General features: G+C 39.6%; 1 protein-coding gene across 3 annotated transcripts in view; it reads right to left on the minus strand.

Moving 5' to 3' along the window:
* Positions 1-21,003, minus strand: part of ADORA1 (adenosine A1 receptor) — a 53,472-nt gene that overhangs the window by 4,330 nt on the left and 28,139 nt on the right. The window contains exon 1 of one of the 3 annotated variants that reach the window (XM_051998613.1): positions 1,001-1,072. The exons of the other annotated variants lie outside the window; for them this stretch is intronic. The gene's annotated coding sequence lies outside the window, so the exon portion shown is untranslated. Of the gene's footprint in view, positions 1-1,000; positions 1,073-21,003 lie in introns of those variants that run through there. 3 annotated transcript variants of the gene reach the window in all.

Here is a 21,003-nt window from a genome sequence, read left to right on the forward strand (position 1 = left end):
CAAAAAAGCTTGTCCAGAGAGACAACTTGGTAATGTCTCAAGGTTTTAAAGATGAAACTGAAAGAGGGACAATGAATAGATGAAAAATGAAAAAGATCTGGATAGATTTTTATAACAAAGTCTTTCCATCATTCAAGACAGTAAAGCTACATTTGGATTCTTAACAATACAGTCTCATCTGTACTATGTGAAAAAATAAAAATGGTGCTTACAAAGACAAAAACATGAAGAGCAGCTGATTTGGACATAGTTTACCTAGAGAAGGGGCAGCTAGGTGGCACGGTATATGGAGTGCTAGGCGTGGAGTCAGAAAGAATTATCTTCCTAAGTTCAAATCTGGCCTCAGACACTTACTAGTTGTATGACCATAATGAAATCACTTAGTCTAGTTTGTCTCAGTTTCCTCATCTGTAACATGATCTGGAGAAGGAAATGACAAATGACTGTATCTTTGCCAAGAAAATCCCAAATGTTTTCATGAAGAGTTAGAAAAGACTGAAATGAGTGAACAACAATAAAAACTACAGAAGGTCAATGCTGTAAGTGATCCAATCTTAAAGGGACTAAGGATTTCATTCTCAAGATATATACTATTATCAAAAGAAATCAATGAAGAGAATATTAATCAGCTGATATGTTTATTTCTACAAAATTGTTATAAGGACAATCTATACTTATACTATGTATTCTTACACTGAGAATACCTTTGATGATAGGAAAAAATATTCATTAACAATAAAGACCATATCTTTATAGACACACAACTTCTAAAAACTATGAGATCATAAGATCCCATTGTGCTCACTGTTGGTTGATTATAAAAAAGCATTTAATTAGATTAATTATGCTAGTAGTAGATTAAAATGCTCCAACATGCTATATCCCACACATGTGTCAACATCTCACAAGATTCCCTGAAAGACATAACAACAGCGAGAACAGCAATATCCCTTGATTAGTCATATCGAGCAAGGTATAAAATAGCAAGACCCATGCTCACCAAAGTTGTTTTTCCACTGTCGTAAAGGATGTCTAATGAGTCCATATTGAAGGTGGATTCCTTATAGATGGTGAAGAATTCCAAATGCTCCTGTTTGGTGATGTAATTGTGCAAATTGCATCGAGACCCCAAATATTGTAGAATCTCCTAAATGGATTCCATAATTATATGAGTTCAGTTCAACTATGCACATAGGAAAAACCAACCAGATCAAGAAGGTCTATGATATGGTAGTTGGAGGGACAACTCAAAGATCTAATCCATCAGTACAGATACATTTCAGTTGGACAAAAAGTTGGGCTCAGAACTGAACAGGAGGAGGAGACAGGATTGGATTGCCTTCAGAGAACTAGATAGTTATTTTAATTATCTCAAGATTCTCCCTAAATCAAAGGCCTGTCTTTATTAACATGGACATTTTTCCAGTGATGCTGTATGGCTGCAATTCTTAGAATACTACAGAACCTGAAGAATTGAAGTTGAGGTTGGGCATGAAGGCATGTGCTTGGAATTCCAAAGACAAGGGGACTGAGACAAGAGGATCTCTTGAGCTCGGGAGTTCTGAGCTGCAGAGGGCTATGTAAATCAGGTGTCCACATTAAATTTGGCATCGATATGGTACTTCTCTGGGAGATGGAAAGGAGTGGCAGATGATGGAGATTGCCAAAGAAGTTGGAAGTGAAACAGATCAAAGCTCTTAGCACTACTGAATTTAGGCTATAAGTAACCCCTACACTTTTAGCCTGGGCAAGACAGGAAACCCAGTCTTTTTTTTTTAATAATTTTTTATTGATAGAACGCATGCCAGGGTGATTGGAAACCCAGTCTTAAATGTTTCCTTAATTAAGAAAAAATACTCATTCAAGTTGAGGATTATCTAAATGGCAAATATATAGGCATGTGATATTCATGAACACACTACAATATATTACAAAGGTGGAATTGTAATAGAAAAGGAACATAAAGGATGTCAGTGATGAAGGATATGTTATGACAGGGGGGAAAAAAGATTTGACAGATCGCAGGAGAACATGGACAAGAATCCCAGAAGTATAGATAAACTGTAATCTGAGCCACGGAAAGAAGCACCCATTTGCTAATTTAGGAGACATCAATTTGTTGAAGTATCTAAGAATTGGCTCCAGGCAAGGCACAGTCCCTCTGAAGAACTCTTGTTTTCTCCTTCATAAAACAAGGGGGTGGAAATAGATGAACCTACTGAAAAATGAATCACCAATAATGGAATTTCAAGTCCCAAGGCATACACCTTGGTGTGGGAAGTGTTTTATGCACACACGGCCTCCTTTCAGATCGACCACTTGGGCACCAGCCCGTCCTCCACATATACAACAAGGGACAGTGCCAATTGCCAGGGCATTCCTCCCACATGTCCCCCCACCTCTTCCAGAGAGACTGCTGAGGCAGGCTGTCTTTGCACTCTGCCTGGTTGTGTTTTTCCAATGCAGCACCAGAGATGGATGGTGAGATCTCCCTGGACTGTAGCCACAGAGCTCTAGGCATGGAAGGCATGGAAGAAATGGGAGTCCAACTGAGCAAGCCCATTTCATCCTGCCCTCTCTGCAATCTTCTTTCTTGCTTTAAAAACATAAACAAGATTACCTCTAAAAAGAGGCAGTGTGGGAAGAGATACAGTTTAGATGTCAGGAGACCTACATTTGAATCCTCCTCTGCTACTCCTGGCCTTGAACATGTCACCTCACCTCTAAGTCTTATTTCTGTGTGATACTGGGCAAGTCACTCACCCTTGTTTGTCTCAGTTTCCCCATCTTTAAAATGAGCTAGAAAAGGAAATGGCAAATCACTCTAGTAACTCTGCCAGGACAACTCCAAATCAGGTTATAAAGAGTCAGACATGACTCAAAAATGACTAAGCAACAACATAAAATGATAGAGCAGAGCTGGATGAATCCTATGGTTCCTTCCAGTGCTAAGTCTTATGATCCTATATGCCTCTGTTTCTCCCAAACTCCATCCTTTTTCTCCAGAATAACATTTCTCCTTTTTGAAGTCTTTCTTTCTTGGTAGGGCAGGAATAAGAGAAAAAACAAGTGTCTTCATTTGTAACACAGAATGTAGAAGACAGAAGAGAACTAAAGAAATCATTTCATCCAACTCTCCACTTTATAGATGGGGAAAACTGAGGAAAAATCTATAAATTCCTCATATTTTATTTATTAGAATAGACTCCTTGTTACCCAAGGTTAGAAAAAGCCTTCTTAGATCATCCACACTATCCTCTTCCTTTAAGGTAAAGTATAACTAGCTATGTGTCTTGTTTCCATTTAAGTATATACTGCAAAAGAAATTAAATTACTCTTTCAGGGTATTAACTATACAGTTTTTTTTTTATTTTAGTATTTTATAAGCCTCAACCTGGTCTTCTTCTGCTTATAACTCCCATTGACTACCAAACACCCTAAAAGCATTCATCAGATGCAACTAAATGATGAAACTGAAGCTGAAAAATGTGTCTTGGTACTTCTTTCTGAGGATCTCAAAACCCTTTCCAAATATTCTCTTCCGTAAGTGGGTGAAAGGAATAGAAAATCCAGACCTTTACAGATCTAGAGATTCTGTTATATGCAGAACCCTAGACCTGAAAAATGTTAGCTTACTGTCAAAGGAGAGTTTCTGGAAGACAGCCCTTTACTATCAGCACAAAGACTGAGGGCAGAGAGAAATGGGAACATTACCCTGCCTCTTCACCTTCCTCCCACCAGTGCCTCTGCCTAGGGCCTGTTTAGGGGAAGGCTCTCTCTCCAGGGACTGAGCCTGGAGCTTGGGCAAGCTGACCCATGATTCAGGTGATTAGAGTATCAACTCTGATCTGTTTTTCTTGCTATTTTTTCCCTGTGTGGGAAAAGGCCCAAATGACACAAGACCCCTGGTCAGGGTAGGACAGGTTCTCATGGGAAGGAGGTGGAGACACACCTCTCTCTACTCGTGGGAAATAGGAGCAAGCTTAGAAATTGTTCTGAACAGAAGGGAGGAGTGGGGCATTCTGGCCCCACAGCTCCACAAAGACCTTTTCTTTCCACCCTTCAGCATCCCCTTCCCCAAACTTCCTCCTCCCCCGAGACTTGATGAAAAGGCCACGTCCACATGAACACAAGGAGAAAAGCACAACTGTATCTCCCCAACTGATGTTTGTTATATCACCACTAAACATCTATTCCCTTAAAGAATAGGAATTTCTCTTGTTAACAAAGTCACTAGGCCCTTAGAATAAATGAATTGATGAGATGCTTTATTTAGAGCCTGAAGGATGATTGGGAAGTACCTAAATGGGAAAAGGTGGGACACCAAAGACAAACTTAATCTACTCCCTAATTTGGCCTAGGAAGAGCCACACATGGGCAAGAAGGTATTTACTTCCTAATAATACACCAGGGTGACTGCAAGGGAAGGAGTCTTTATCCATAGAGGGAAAAGCAAGAAAAACACTCAGTGTTCCCTCTAGTCAATCTGGGAAGGCTTCCTAGGGAATATGGGCCCTGAAGAGCTGAATGGATAGAGAGAAAGAAGAATTTTATTAAGCTGGATGAGTGAGGCATTCCAGACATAAATTACAATGGGAAAGAAGGCTCAGAGATGAGAGGATTGAAAAAAAAAATAAAGTGGGGAAGGGGCATTTAGTAGAAAGACTACTAAAAATGACACCTTCTCCAGGAAGTCTTCCTGGACTAAGGAAAGTGTCTCAACTCCTAGTCCCTTTCAGCTTATGATTCTCTGTGGTTCTCCTTTCTTAGAACAGCAGTCCGCTTTGGGTTGCATATAGTGATAACCAGTTTTAATCTGTTCCCTGGATATTTACTAATTGTTATGTTGTCTTGCTAGAAATATAATATAGTAGACCTAATAGTCAGAAGGCTAGGGTTAAATACTAATTCTGCCATTTGCTAGTAATATGTAGTAGGACTCGTGGGCAGCTCAGTGGTTCAGTGGATAGAACTCTGGGTCTGGAGTCAGAAAGATCTGAGTTCAAATATGATCTGAGAGACTTATTAGATCTAGATTTGATATCAGAGCTTCCTTTGAGCTCTATAGGTAGCCATTATGGGACTAAGAATAAACAGGTCTTTAAATAAGACTTAAGAATAACTCAATTCTGAGAAGGCTTCCCTGACTCACTTCACACATGTTAATGATAAGTCCCAAAATTATATATCATGTCACAGTTTACAAGATGGACAAGAACTTTAGGGGGAGAGATGTTAAAGAGTATAATCTTGTCATCCCTATTTCACAAGTAAGGATATTGTTTAGAAACTGATTTGCTCTTGGCTACATAACTAGCAAGTTATGAATCCACTGACTGCTAGTTTGTTATCCACTTCTCAAGTAAGTATCCTTCTTCCCCAGTAAGGAAGATGCTAGAAGCTCCTTAGGGCAGGGATCCAGTCCTCTGTTCCTTAGTAGAATTTTCACTTTTTTTCTGTATACTCCTAGCACAGTGACTGGAACACAGTAGGTGATTAATGAATGTCTGCCCACAGCTTGATTGTACCATCCACAAGAATTGGCAGGGGTTACAGAGCTGTGCATCAAGATGCTGAAATAGGCAATTCCTCCATGGCCAAGAGGAAGCCGGTGCCAGAGCTCAGCTAGAGAATTCACATCTTCAGACTCCTAACTCAGCCTTTTCTGCAAGCCCATCGTTGAATCAATTCATAAGCATTCATGCTTGTCATGTAACCTTTTTCCTTAAGAGATTTAAGGAGGTAGAGATCACTTCCAGTTGAGGCAATCAAGAAAGTCTTCATGGAGAAGATAGTATTGGACACTGGATCTTAAAAGGAAGAGAAGGATTTCAATAGGCATGAGCTGAGTTCTTTATATTATATTGAGCTCAATGATTATGAGATTATGATTATGTGTCTCACAAGGACAGTGTGGTATAATGAATAGAGAGCTGACCTCAGAGACAGAAAGATCTGAATTCAAATCCAGACTCTGGCAAGCAATGGATAAGTCACCATCTCCCACTGCTCTATTTTCTCAGAGACAATTTCAAAGCAGATGTCCATCTACATGATAGAGGGAATGTCCTCATGAGTTCCATTCCCTAGTGAAATCACAGATCTCACCACAGGAAGTTTTTCTTTCTATCATAAATGAATCTTTCCCGTTTGATTAAAAAATTATTCCCTTATCCCTGCCTTGTCTACAGAGTCCAAAAGAGCAATCATTCATCATGCAAGCCCATTAGAGATTTGAAGGCTGGGATTGAGTCCCTCCTTCCTTCCTCAACTCCATTCTCCACTCCTTGAGCCTGTCAAAGACCACTAGTCATTCAGGGTTCTTATCTCTGGGACTTTGCCAATCCTTTTGGCTTTTTGGGGAGTTGGGCACCAAACTGAACAGAGGCTTAAACAAAAGAATGTGGAAAAAGACCAGTCAGCTATTTCTGGCTGGGCCTCCTGGGGTTAGCTGTACCTTGGCGGTGGGGAGGAGGGGAAAGGACTACAGAGGTTCCTAAACTCTAAAGGTTCAGAAACTTGATTTCTTCAGTGATCAGGCGGGGGTGGGGGATAGGGAGTGGGCATAGGGATGGGGAAATGCACTCATTGTCAAGTAGATACAGTGTGGTAGAACGGAAAAAGCGCAGCCCTTTAGCCAGGAGAACTGGGTCGGAATCTCTGCTCCACCATTTGTTAGCTCAGACAAGTCCCATCCCCTGTCCGAGCCTCAGTTTCCTCATCTGTAGAATAACTTAATTGGTCTCAGTAATCTGAGTTTCCTTCCAGCTCTGGCAACATATAGTTCTGTAACACTCACCAATGGTCACTATTGGGTACTCTTTTCTCGTGGGTGGGGCTACTCCAAAGCACTAGATATATTATTACCAAGTTGCTGGGTGAGCATAAAATTAGAGTAACAAGAATCAAATATTCTTTAAGTATGTATCTATCAATCTATGGTAACAATTTCAGTGTTTAGTACAGGAAGTACCCAAAGTACCAAAAGTTTCAGTGCAACTTTAAGCTTTAAGGGATTGAAATTGCATTAAGATTTTTGGGACATTGTGTGCTATCTAAAATACAAAAAAAAAAAAAATGTAACAATGGTAACAATCAATCAGTGAACTATTTAAGCTCGTGATAATGAGCTTATTATGTGCCAGGTACTGCACTAAGTTTTGGGTGCAGAAGAAAAGTAAGCCGAGGTCCCCAGCCTTGTGAACTCACATTTTGATGTCAAAACCATGTACATACAGGATAGATAAATACACATATGTAATCACATATTTCTTTATATACACATAAACATATTATATATATATACACACACATACATGTGTATACACACACACACACACACACAAGTATTTATTAAGTACCTACTATGTGCCAGATACTATGTTAAACACCAGGAAAAGAAATAAAGGCAAAATATGCATATATGCATACACATATTTCTTTATATATACATAACATGTGTATATAGATGTATATGGATGTGTGTGTGTGTCCATACACACACAAGTATTTATTAAGAACCTACTATGTGCCAGGCACTATGTAAAACATAGACACTGGGAAAAGAAATAAGGCCAAAATATACACATATGCATTCATATATAATATAGTAATGTGGGTGATATGTTTGTGTGTGAAAATGAAGATAATTTCAGAGCAAAGACACTAGTAGTCAGGAGTGATGGGTGATGAGAGGAGAAACTAGAAAAGGCCTCTGGAGAAAATGAGATTTCAGTCTAAGAAAAACAGGAAGCAGAAGAGAGGAGGGAAAGCATTTCAGACATCGAACACAGCCGATGGAAAGCCATGAAGTGAAAGAGATCAAGTGTCATGTTCAAGGAACCGCAACAATTCCGGTACTGCTGGATCACAGAGTGAATAGATAGGAGTTCGGGGTAAGACTGACAAAGTCGAAAAAGGATTTTACATCTGAACTTGGAGGCAATGAGGAGCCACTAAATTTATTTAAATAACTCTTTGACAGTGCTGAAGGCACATCATTCAGATATGTCAATCCACTTCTCTAGGTTCCAAAAGAATACTCACCCTTCTGTTTGACTCCTTCAAAATAATTCCAAGACAGGGTGGTCCAATGAAAATCATGATGGACTTTGGAGTCTAAAAGAGTTCAAATCCTGACTTCACGCCAATACTTTATGCATCCTTTTTGTCTTCATTTTTTTCAATTGTAGTTAATAAGTCAACAAATATTAATTTAGCATCTACTATGTATGCCAGATATCATGTCAAGCACAGGCAGTAAGGCCTATTCTTGATCTCAAGGAGTTCACAATCTAACCTGTAAAATGTGGGAGATGTAGATCAGGGCTTTTAAAACTTTTTCCACTTGTGATCCCACTTCACACCTAAGAAATTTTTATGGGGAAGCTAAGTGGCGCAGTAGATGGAATACCAGTCCTGAAGTCAGAAGGACCCCAGTTCAAATCTGGTCTCAGACACTTAATACTTCCTAGCTGTGTGACCCTGGACAAGCCACTTAATCCCAATTGCTTCAGCAAGAAAAAAGAAAAAAGAAAGAATTTTTTATGCAACCCTTGGTATATAGGTATATAAAACATGTATACAAATAAAACATTTACTGATAATAAATCATAATTTCACAACCCCCACATTTGGATCCATAATTTAAATAGCTTTGGTGCAGATGATGGCTGAGATTCCTCTCCAGCTCTAAAATATAATGATCCTTTGATTGAGGGGATATTAGAGCTGGAGAGGATCCCAACTGTAATGCAGTCCAGGTCCACCCTTTTAAATGGGAGAGGGAAAAACATAGACCTAGAAAGGAGAAGGAACTTGGCTAAAATCACATAACTCACAAGTGGATGGCAGGGTAAGGATTATTCTCCAGTCACGGCTTCCAATTGATCGACCTTTTCTCTACGCTCCATGGATCCCTTCACGTCAATAGATTTTCCTCAAATGTTAACAAGTTCATTTTTCATCGATTGTATTGCAGGCTGGCTGTTTTCTGGTGATAAAGAGAAGGGCCTTCAGCCTCCAGATCACATTATAAGATGGTGCAGCTGCTGCTGTCTGGAGATAGTTATTCCTCAGGTATAGATAGATGCTGGCTCTAAACCAGAGGACAATACTTCCTGACCTGGTGTTTGTGTTGTACTTGAAAGGCCCAAAATCATGTGGAACAAGGATGAGGCAATCTGTTTGGCCTCAGAGGGTCATCTTAAAATCAATGAGTAACTTTGACCCAGAAGTGCCTTTACTGGGTCTGTATCCCAAGGAAATCATAAAGGAGGAAAAAGGACCCACATGCGCAAAAATGTTTGTCCCAGCTCTTTTTGTGTTAGCAAAGTAGGAAATGAATAGATGTCCATTAATTGGGGAATGGCTGAACAAGTTGTGGTATGTGAAGATCATGGAATATTATTTTTAAAAATTGATTCACAAGCTGATTTTACAAAGGCCTGGAAAGATTTGCATAAACTGATACTGAGTGAATCAAGCAGAACCAGGAATACATTGTGCACAGTAACATCAAGAATATGCGATGATTAACTATGAAAAACTTGTTTCTTCTCAGTGGTTCAGTGATCCAAGACAATCCCAATAAACTTTGGCTAGAAAAATGCCATCTGCATCCAGAAAAAGAACTGTGGAGATCGAATGTAAATCAACACATCTAGGTTCACTTTTTTCTGTTTGTTTTTTTCTCTTATGGTTTTCCCTTTTGTTCTGATTTTTCTCTCCCAACATGATTCATAAAGCTATGTGTATTTTTTGAATTAAATAAATAATTTAATTTTTAAAAATAAAATCAATGGGTGGAAGTTTCAGAAGCAAAATTCCCAGAAATCATAGCCAAAATGGGTTTCTCTTCAGAAAGGGGTTGGACGCAATGGCCACTGAGGTCCTTCTTAATTCTAAAATTTAGTCATTCTGAAAGATAATGCCAACAAGCAGTGCAGATAATAAGAACAAAATAAGAGACTGAAAGAAGTAGGGCTCCTTAGTTGGGAAAAGAGATTGTTAGGGAACAATGGAGATTTTTGAACTGAAAAACAATTGGATTATTTCTAGTCTGGTAGAACTAGATCATAGTGAGATAAGGAAGCCTAGCAGTTCTTCATATGGGCAATATCATACTAACCATGAGAAACTACAATTGAAGTAGGAAGGACAAGATGTATGCATCAAGAATTCCTTACCGGAGGTTCAAGATAGGTGACCAAGAGAATAAAGGAGATTTTTTTTAACTTAGAAAAGAAGAGCCCCTCACTCTCACAAGTCTAGGTTCAATTAAGATCTGTCCTACTTAGAGGTAGGAGAATGGACAAAATGACCCAACTCTGCAGAGGCTAAGATAGGATTATTTGAGACTTTGGTTCTGGTTTTCTCCTTCTACATTCCCTCCACACTCTTCTGACACTCTGCTTTGCTAGAATGAGGAGATAGAAGTTTATTCCTTCACATAGTTTTGACTCTTGAGTCATTTTGAAGGAAACACAAGGCAATAGAGAGAAAACTCGCCTCAGAATCAGGAACCCTGATTTATTTCCCTGGATCTGCCATTCACTTGCAAATCACTCCATCTTTCTACTTAGTTTTCTCATCTATCAAAAGAAGTGGTGTTTAGACTTATAACATCCTATGCCTCTAAGTTTCTATGATATAGGTTCTTAATTGTGTCATGGACCAATCCCTTAGGCAAATTTATGAAACTTGTGGGTCCTTTTCAGAACATTTTTAATGCATAAAACAAAATACATAGAATTATAAAAATTATATTAGAATATAGTTGTAAAAATATTAAAAACCAAATTCAGGGACCCAAGAGTAAAAAATCTGCTAAATTCCCATGCACTCCCCTCCAGTTTCAGAAAAGGAAAAGTCCTTCTTAGGTCTAGCTCATTTCTTGCCTTCCCCTTCATGCTCCAGAGGTTACTCAATCACACATAACAGTCATAAATTTATATGATCATAAATTTAGACCTGAGATTTTAGATGATCTAATCCAAAGTTTCTTAAACTGTGGATCATAATCCAATATGGGTTGCTTAACTCAATGTGGGGATTGTGAAAATTTGACAATAATAAAAGCTTTCTGAATGTTCTATATCCTGCAATTTCAGGTATTCCATCAAGATTTAATTCTTTATGTAAAAATAAGCAAATACATCTATCTCATTAGTATGCAAATTTGCTTTCATCATTAATAAGTGATATAATTTTATCACTTATTATAAGTCATCATTCAGTATTACTTAATATAAAATTATATGTATGTATACCAATGAACATTTTAAAATAAATCTCTTTAGGATTTATTATCAGTAAATGTTTCATCTCGATACCTGTTTTATATACTTAAATACCCGAGGTCACATAATAATTTCTCAGGTGAAAAAGGGTCATGAGTTGAAAAAGTTTAAAACATCCTGAGCTAATTCAATCCCTTCTTTTTATAGAGGATAAAACTGAGGCACAGAAAGATGTTACTTGCTAAAAAACCATAAAATTTATGAATATCAAAACTGGGATTCAAATCTAGAACTTTTTGTTGTTCTTTCCACTAAAAATCTTTCCACAGATTTTTCAATTTATGGAGACATGTTTGTAAGAAAAGGTCCTGAGTCCAAACAATTCATTTTACAGATGAAGAAATTGAGACAAATAAAGATTAACTGATTTGTGCAGGAGTATAGTGGATTAATCTGGAATCCTTCCATGGCATTGGAACACAGTTTCAATAGAACAAACAAGAAATCTAACCCAAACTTGTTGAGCCCTGAATAAAAAATCATAGCCACTCCTCATTCCTTGCCATTAGAACTGAAAACTGAGTTTTTAAAAAAGAGCCCAGGAAAAACCTTGACACTATGACCACCTTTACATACCATTGTGTCATAAACTCCAAACACATTATTACCTTGTCAGGATAATTCCCCCTCCTTTTGAGTATAGCCCCTCACCTGGCTGTCTCCTGCTCTTGACCTTGCTATCTTGACCTCTATCCTGTCACGATTAAGTTATGTTCCTTTCCTGGAATTATGGCTTGTCCATCTTCCCAGTGTCCTTGCTTCCCTTATCTGCCTTTGTTTACTCTACAAGATTGTATATTCAGGTTATATATTCTGTTTGCAAACCCTAGTTAGTTAAAACCCTATACAAGTTCCCTGCCTCCGTTTATCTGAGCCAAATGCTTTGGACAAGAGTCCCATCTGGTCAGCTAGCTTAAACTCCACATTAAAAATTAAAAACCAATCTCTTGCTTGCCTCAGTTTCTCTGGTACTAAAAACTCAAACTATTAAGGATATTAAGGATATAGATACCTCCTTCATTCTCTTGGACCCTTATTTTACACTTCCACTGGGGGTTGTTCTTGCTATTCATGCCCCTTCATGCCCCATCCTGCCTGCTACCTGGGCTGCACAAGTGGTGAGCTTGTTGTTCTTGGCAAGGGAGGGAATTTAGCAAAGATTGATAATGGCACATAAAGGTGATTAAAAGACACCAGAAAAAGAGGGAAGTTCATGCATTGCCACTTGCAAATGATCAATCTTTTGGTAGCATTCATCTATGTCTTCTCTGAAGGAAAAGGGGGATTTAATAGGGATCTGGCAAGCATATATTCATGGGGAGGGGGAGAGGAAGATACTTCTTAATGCTTTAGGAGGGAGGAAAAGATCTTCCATTTACAGAAAACCTGTAATAATGGTAATAATGCACTTTTGGGACTTTTTTTTTAACTGTAAACTCCAAACTCTCCAGTCTTGCCTTAGTGACCACATGATCCCATCTGCCACCAAAGGAAGTGAGGCTTACATCATTATAAGATTATTAAGCCACTTATTACACAGAAACTCTTCCTTCCCGTGGGCCTAAGGGGAACAGGAAATCAGATACAATTTAACCAGGCCGAATGCTCCAGGGTACACATACAAGGCTTTAATCAGAACATTGCCTTAAGGGGCTGAGTGCAAAGAGCATAAAGTGGGGATTCAGCTTCCCCTGCTTTCTTGCTGTATGAGCTTTATTTAGAGTGTCCAACAGCCTCTCTGTGCCTCAGTCTCCACCAACTTGAAGATGGAGTATCATCCTGGATCCTCCTCTTTCCTCTTCACTAGGCTGAATTAGAAGGAATGTAGGAGGGAAGGGGAGCTGATACTTTTGTGTTCTTCAGAAGAAAAGATTGGATCAATTAAAAACAATTGTGTTCATCTGGCCTTGAAAATGGTTACCAACTACTTGTCAAGGATCCCAGCTAGTAGACTTGGATTATTTTAGTCAGAGCTAATCCTGAGTTTACACTCTAGATTCACAGCCTTGCACACAACCTTGAGAGATTAGAAAGAAGCCCAGTTCTGAGCTCCCACGTTTTTGAAGAAGAAAGTCTCTTCCATCAGAGAGCTCCCAGACCAATTAAATGTTTGGACAGACTGGACCCTTAGCTATCTGGAGGCAGGCTGTTCAATGGCCACCTTCCCTCTCCTATCACTTTGTAACAATTTTAAATACCTCCTGTATTTATTTGTCTGTGAGCACTTTGCCAACCTCCTCCCACTCCCTATCACAGGAGAGAATGAACTTGAAAGCAGGGCTATATTCCCACAGTGCACACATTAGGCACTTAAAAAATGCTTGATATGATTGATGGGAGTGACATATTCCTTGCCATTAGTGACCAAAGTTCCAATTTCATGAGGGATTCACCATGAGTGCCTGAGTATGGGGGACTCTCAACATGTTCATGCTCTCCCAGAGCTCCCCAATCACTCAAACTGGGGATACAAATCATAAGAAGTGTTGAGAAACAGAGCTAAAGGAATCAGGGAATCCAGGCCACAACTCAGACTCACCCTTGTAAAATGTGAGGATTGGATTTTCTCTTACCTTAACAGGGAAGGAAGGAAGTAGAGAATTGAATCAGAAGTGTTGGCCCCCACCTGCTGTTTCTGGTAGCTATTTCTGATTCAGCTGGACTAGATGGAAAAAACCCAGTCTGTTCGGCCAGGGTATTTGATGACCTGTATCTGTCCCCATAACTCAGATGTGTCAACTAAGACATAAGTGAAAAGAGGCAAGAAGATTCCTTGAAATAAAACAATCCTTCTACAAAAAGTCCGGGGGCCCAAAGGAAGGGATAATTATTTGAATTGCTCAGCTCTCCACGGGCCTCTGGAATTTATTGGGTATTCTCACAAGCCATGTTCATAAGAAAATCAGAATAATGGGGGACCTGAGTTGCCTCCAATGCAGAGAATGGCAAAGTCTGTGAATCCCCTTATCCTGTCACCCAGAACAGTATAGAACAACCCAGAAGAGAGTTCTTTAATGTTGGATAGAATGCCAGGTCTGATGTCAGGAAGATGGGTTCAAATGGCCTTAAACACTTTATAGCTGTGTGATCCTGGCAAGTCATTTAATACTGTTTGTCTCAGTTTTCTCATCTGTAAAATGAGCTGGAAAAGGAAACTGCAAAATACTCCAGTATCTATGCCAAGAAAACCCCCAAATGGGGATCACAAAGAGTTTGATATGACCAAAATGATGAGCAAAACTCTGACTCCAAATAGCATCCTTTCTCCTGAACCATTGAAAGTTTTCAAATGAAAGCTGTTGATCACTTGCTGGGGAAGTTGTAGAAAGAATTCTTCATATGCAGTTTGAACTAGATGGTGTCTACATCTTTTACCAACTTTGAAATTCTGCCCTCTTCTAGTTAGTAATTGTTTCTTTCTCCCCCCTCTCCTTCCCCCTCCTCTCTCCTCCCTCTTCCTTTTTCCTTCCCTCCCTTCCTCCCTCCTTCTCTCATATACACACATACTCACTATGTTTTGTACCTTGTCTTACAATGACTTTGTAATCTTGGTTCCTACTCCTGTTCCCCTTAAAGACAATTAAAGTCTTTCTTAGGAAGGATTAGTTTCGACATCAAATCATATCTCTTCAGCCTCCTGTGAACCAAATGTACCTAACCCACATGTACATATATATTTTATGTAGATAGTAAATACCTCAATACAGATTTTCATTCCCTGAATTCACTATAACAATGGACATAAATAAACCAGGTACACACTGAGGATAAAGAAAGTCAGATTTAAAAAGATCACTGGATTCAGATTAAGAAGACCTGAGATAAGTCCTACCATATTTTACTATCTGTGATATTCAAGATCGATCATACAAATTCTTTGAGTCCCAGTTTCCTTCTCAGTAAAATCAGGATAATACTTGACCCAAAAATCCTCACGGAATTGCTATGAGATAATGTACATAAACTAACTGTACTGGAAAATGTTAAATAAATGTAAACTACTGTGATTATTGTGACAGCTACTAACATTTTAAGAATTGCAAAGCACTTTATAAATATTTCATTTTATCCTCACAAGAACATTCAGAGAAAGGTGCTATTATACTCCTCATTTTATAGATGAAGAAACTGAATCAGGTATCAATTAAGGGGCTTGCCATGGTCATACAGCTAGTACCTAAGGCAAATTTGACCTCAGCTCTTTCTAACATCAGATACAGTGCTTTAATTACTGTGTCACCTAACTTTCTCTAATAAGAGTAGTAAATATTAACCATGAAAAAAAACCATATATTAGGCTAAGCCTACTAGCATCCTTTTACTTGTCTATATTTCAGGGAAGCAATACCAAGTGGGAGAAGCATGGTACCCTTTGTTTATTCTACTTACTAGAAAGGCAGATGGATTAATGATAAAGAATATTGGGCTTAGGTCAGGAAACCTGGATTTTAGTCTATTCACTACCTCTGTGACCTTAGATTTTTCTCAATTCCTTCAAAAAAAAGTAGATCAGATCTATATTATACACACACACACATATGTATGTATATGCATATAAAATGAGGGGGTTAGTTCATCTAATATGGCTGTTTCTAGCTCCAATATCTAATAGTCTTGGGGTCCATGATTCAATGGGCATATAAGATTCATTAACTCCCTGCTTTTATCTATCTCTATATTGAGTATGCTGGCTAGTCTAACTTCATCTCCTTTTTTTCACTAGCCAGTGATATGGACGGCTCATTCTACCTAACCTCTCAGGTTCTTTTCAATTCTAAATTCTAGGATCCCTAGGCAGGTTGAAACTGTTAAAAAAAAAAAAAAGTTATTTTCCATAATAAGGAGAACCAGCCCTAAATGGAATGGGCTGCCTGCCTGAGAAGGGAGTAGATTCTGCTACACCATAGATCTTTCAGAAAAAGAATTCCACTGAGAATCCTTATAATTCTGATGTTCTGAGTTCCTGTCTTTTTACACATACTTTCATGTATATATGGGCAGCAGGTAATGCAGGGGATAGAGTGGTGGGTCTGGAGTCAGGAAGATCTGAGTTCAAATCCAGCCTCTGGGGATATGAGGATGAAGCTGAGGCTGAAAAGGTCAAAACAGGGCAGTCGACAAGAAATCAAGACTAGCTTCCTTCCTTTTTCTCTTTCCTCTCTCTTCCAGAAGGCTCCCTTCTTGTATCTGGGACATACCTACTGTCATCAATAACAATACCATCACCGTTATAATTCCCCTGTCCTTCCTCACAGTCCCACGTTGATCTTGTTTTTCAATTCTGCACCTCAGTCGTTACTCATTCGATTTTCTCACGGCCCCATGCTGAAATGCAGCATTTAGAATAAGGCAGCTGCCAAGCCCTATCCAGGTGCCAATTTCCTTCAGCATGCCAGCCCCAGCACGAAGTCCCCAGATGGTGTGCCAGCCGAAGAAGAACCTGTAAACCCCCGTGATCCTCTGCTCTGGAGAGAAATTGAGAAGTGGGACAAGACATTTCAAAACTGGAAGGCATCTTAAAGATCCCTTGCCCTCTCCTCTAGGGATAGTCTATACTTGTTATCTTACAGAGAAAGGAACTGAGGCCCAGAGTCACAGAGGTGGCAGAGTGTGAAACCCAGGTTCTTTCATTCTAAAATCAATGTTTTTTGTTGGAAGAAGAAGAAGAAGAAAAGAAGAAAAAGAAGAAGAAAAGAAGAAGAAGAAGAAGAAGAAGAAGAAGAAGAAGAAGAAGAAGAAGAAGAAGAAGAAGAAGAAGAAAAAGAAGAAGAAGAAGAAAAGAAGAAGAAGAAGAAGAAAAGAAGAAGAAGAAGAAGAAAGAGAGAAAGAGAGTTACTTCATGGGACTTTCAACTCAACACTTCATCTAGGATGGCTTCTATTTTCTTGACTGGCATTTCAAAGGAAAAACAAAGAGGCAACCTAAAAAACTCAGGTCATCTTGTCCATTTCCTGCATTCCAGCAGAATTCCCCTCAGCCAACACATGTGATACTCCCCTACAATCAAACAATTCTTTTCTTAATGCTGGTGGGTTGAACCTTGCTAATTTGAATTCACAGTGCCTTTAAGCACCAAACCCAGAAGTTCTTAGAAGTACCAGCTGAAAAACAGAAAGAAACTCTCATATAGGCATAACTGCTGCGACACATGTGTAGGATTTCTCCAGTAGGAGCCACTCACAGGATCATAGCCCATCAGAATAGAAAGGGACCTCAGAAACCATTCGGTGCAATCCCAAGTCTTTACAGAGGAGTAAAGTGAGACCCACAGAGATTAAGCAATTTGTCCCATATCCCATTAGTAAAAAAGCAGAGGTCAGGATTGGAACCCAAGACTTTTGATTCCAGATGGACATACTACATCATTCTGTGATAAATCCAGGTCCTGATATGGGAATGGGGTTAAGTAATCAACAGGAGCTATAGTTGGTGCTATGGAAGTAGGAATTAGTGATGGAGGTGGTAATGATGATGGAGATGAGAGAGGGAGGGAACAGAAAGTGAAGGAAGTAAAGGGTAAGTGGCAGTGCAGGGGAGGGGATGTGGGGATAGGAATAGGGATGATAGTGGTGATAATAGTAGAATTGAACAAGATTCTCATGGGCTAACCCAACAATTCTGGGCTCTTTCTCTTTAATGCTGGGGAAGAATAAAAGTCTTTTCTGGAAAATCCAACCTCTGCCTGTGCCTGGGATACACTAGTTGAAGAAAAAGGGCATCCAAGTAAAACCTAGGGGCAAAGGTTGAAGGAGAGAGGAAGCAACCAGCACAGCAGCTGAGTGAGAAAGAACCATTATATTCATGGAACAATAACAATTCTATCTCACATTTATGGAACAAAATTTAAGTAAAGAATTTCCCTCACAAATGTCTTGGGAAAAGTATTCTCTCCAATTTTCAGGTCAAACTACAGAAGTTCAGGGGTCTTGATTAACTTGCACAGGGGGACACAGTGATTATGGATAAGAGTCAGGACTAGAACTCAGGTCTAATACCAATGCTCTTTCTATTAAAACAATCCCAGCTGATTTCAAGAATTGCAAGACAAACTTTTTCTCTCTCTAAGATCTCTTCCTTAAAGAACCTGTCACAGAATCCTTCAGATATGGATTCTTAGATCAGCCAGCCCCAATGTCTCATAAGCAGGGTGGGCTATTATTTCAGATATCTATCCTCAATTCCTCTTGCTGTGATGCTAGCCCATTTCCTCATGCCGGGAGCTCCTTGGAGATGGTGAACAGCTGGTCCCCATCTCCTGCAGTAGGGAAGCTGGCCCTGGCCCTGGCCCTTTTCTTCGGGGCTGTGAAAAACAGAATAGCTTATGACAGCTGGTAGGATCTCTGTGCCAGAGCTGGGAAGGCATTTTCTCCCAGAGATGATCAATAAACTCAACTCCAACTGCTTTCTCTTACTTGGGCAAAGCCTGTCTAAATCCCTAGCATCTGGCCTGACCCTGGGAAAAGATCATGAGGGAGGAGGGAATGGGTAGAAGAGTTTATTTAATCAAAACTCCTTTTTCCATCCACCATTCACGAAAACTTCAAAGGACAGAGCCCTGATCTGGAAAAAAGAAATGAAGCCAGCCAGCATTAAGGGCTCTGGAGGGGGATAGAGCCAGCTGAGAAATCAGCCAAGCGTGCATCAGAGCCACCTTGCATGAAAATAAACAATGAGCCGCACTAATGTCTAGGGACCATGGAGCACTTTGGGATGTTGGTGGTGCTGCTGATGGACAGAGATGTCAGCTCATGTATCAGCAACAACTCAGAACTGCCTCTCTATCAGTGGGGCTCTGAACAAGAGGCAGTGTGGACAGAATGCTGCATTTAGGGGAAGACCTTGTTTGGATTCCACCTCCAACATTTAATACTGTGTAAACTTAAGACAGGTCACTAACCCTGCATGGATCCCCTTTTTTTCTCATCTAGAAAATGAAAGAGTTGGTATTAGAGGTCTCAAAGAACTCTTCCTGTTCTAAAGCTTAGGATTCCCAGCCCCTCCCCAATAGGACTCAAAACAATGAATTCCAATCAATAAGGGACTTGAGTCTGCAATCCTCTGATCAGTTAGGATCTGGAATTGCACTCCTAGGCAGTGAGAGCTCTAAATTTCCCAAGAGCAACGAGCAATCCGGTGGGACATGGCCCCAGAAGATATTGTTTTTAGAGAATTTTGGTGTTTCTATTGAATCCCATTGAATACACCCCCACCGCCAAGCCCTTTTCCAGGCCCTCAATAAGTAAACAAGGGGCCAGCTCCAAACCTCCCAATTCAAGTCCCATCTTTTTCTTTTCTGTACAACCTTCCCTGACTACCTCAGCTCGCAGGAGCCTCTCCTCTGACTTTCTACAGCTTCCCAGCTTGTATCACATAGTTTCACACTTGATTGCACACACAATCATCTTAGTCCCCAATTCATAAGATCATGGGATTTAAAGCTAAGAGGAACATAAGAGATTATCCAGCCCAAACCCTTAGTTTTACCAATGATTAATTTGAGGTTCAGGGAAAGGAAGTTTAATGCTTATGGTCACGGAGCTAGTTGATGGCAAAGCCAAAATTCTAATCTTGGCCCTGTGACTGCAAATTAAGCCATGTTCATGGTACTAGTTAAAATGGCCAGGGAATTGTTTCTAGAGGACAATATAATAATAATAATAATAATAGCTAGATTTTATGTAGCATGTACTATGTGTACCTGTCTGTGTGTGTGTATAGATATATGTAACATCAGGCACAGTGCTATAGGCTTTTAAAAATATTATCTCAGACTGACATGAACTGATGCTAAGTGAAATGAGCAGAACCAGGAGATCATTATATACTTCAACAATGATACTGTTTGAGAATGTATTCCGATGGAAGTGGATTTCTTTGACAAAGAGAAGAGCTAACTCAGTTCCAATTGATCAATGATGTAAAGAAGCAGGTACACCCAAAGAAAGAACACTGGGAAATGAGTGTGAACTGTTTGCATTTTTGTTTTTCTTCCCGGGTTATTTTTACCTTCTGAATCTAATTTTCCCTGTGCAACAAGAAAACTGTTCGGTTCTGCACACATATATTGTGTCTAGGATATACTGTGACATATTTAACGTATAAAGGACTGCTTGCCATCTGGGGGAGGGGGTGGAGGGAGGAAAGGAAAAAGTCGGAACAGAAGTGAGTGCAAGGGATAATGCTGTAAAAAATTACCCTGGCATGGGTTCTGTCAATAAAAAGTTATTTTTAAAAAAATCTCATTTGATTTTTACAATGCTGAGAGGTTGATGTTATTATTATCCTTATTTTACAGCTGAGGAAACATAGGCAACCAAAGTTCAGTGATTTGCTCAGAATCATACCCAATAAGTGTCTGGGGTAAGATTTGAACTCTGATATTCCTGACTTTGTGCCTATCCTTCTCGCTCCCCTAGATTCAGTGACAATGCCTCCTTCTGGCTGAGGTTTACCTGTACCAAGAACAGCACTGGGTACCCAGGAGACATAAAGGAAATCAAAATTAAATATATCTTCAAGCCTGTTGGGAAAGGAAGGAAACTGAGGTACAGAAAGGGAAATGGTAGAGCAAGGTCAAAGATCAACCGCCAACTGAACCCCAGAACCCTAACTCTTGGAATCAGGCCCAGAGTCCCCGAAATAGCCGGGCTCCGTCAGGATGCCTTCCCTCTTACGCCCTGCCCGTGCCCTTGGTCCCCAGCCC

This window comes from Antechinus flavipes, chromosome 4 (assembly GCF_016432865.1).
Source record: "Antechinus flavipes isolate AdamAnt ecotype Samford, QLD, Australia chromosome 4, AdamAnt_v2, whole genome shotgun sequence".
NCBI classification, from domain to species: Eukaryota; Metazoa; Chordata; class Mammalia; order Dasyuromorphia; family Dasyuridae; genus Antechinus; species Antechinus flavipes.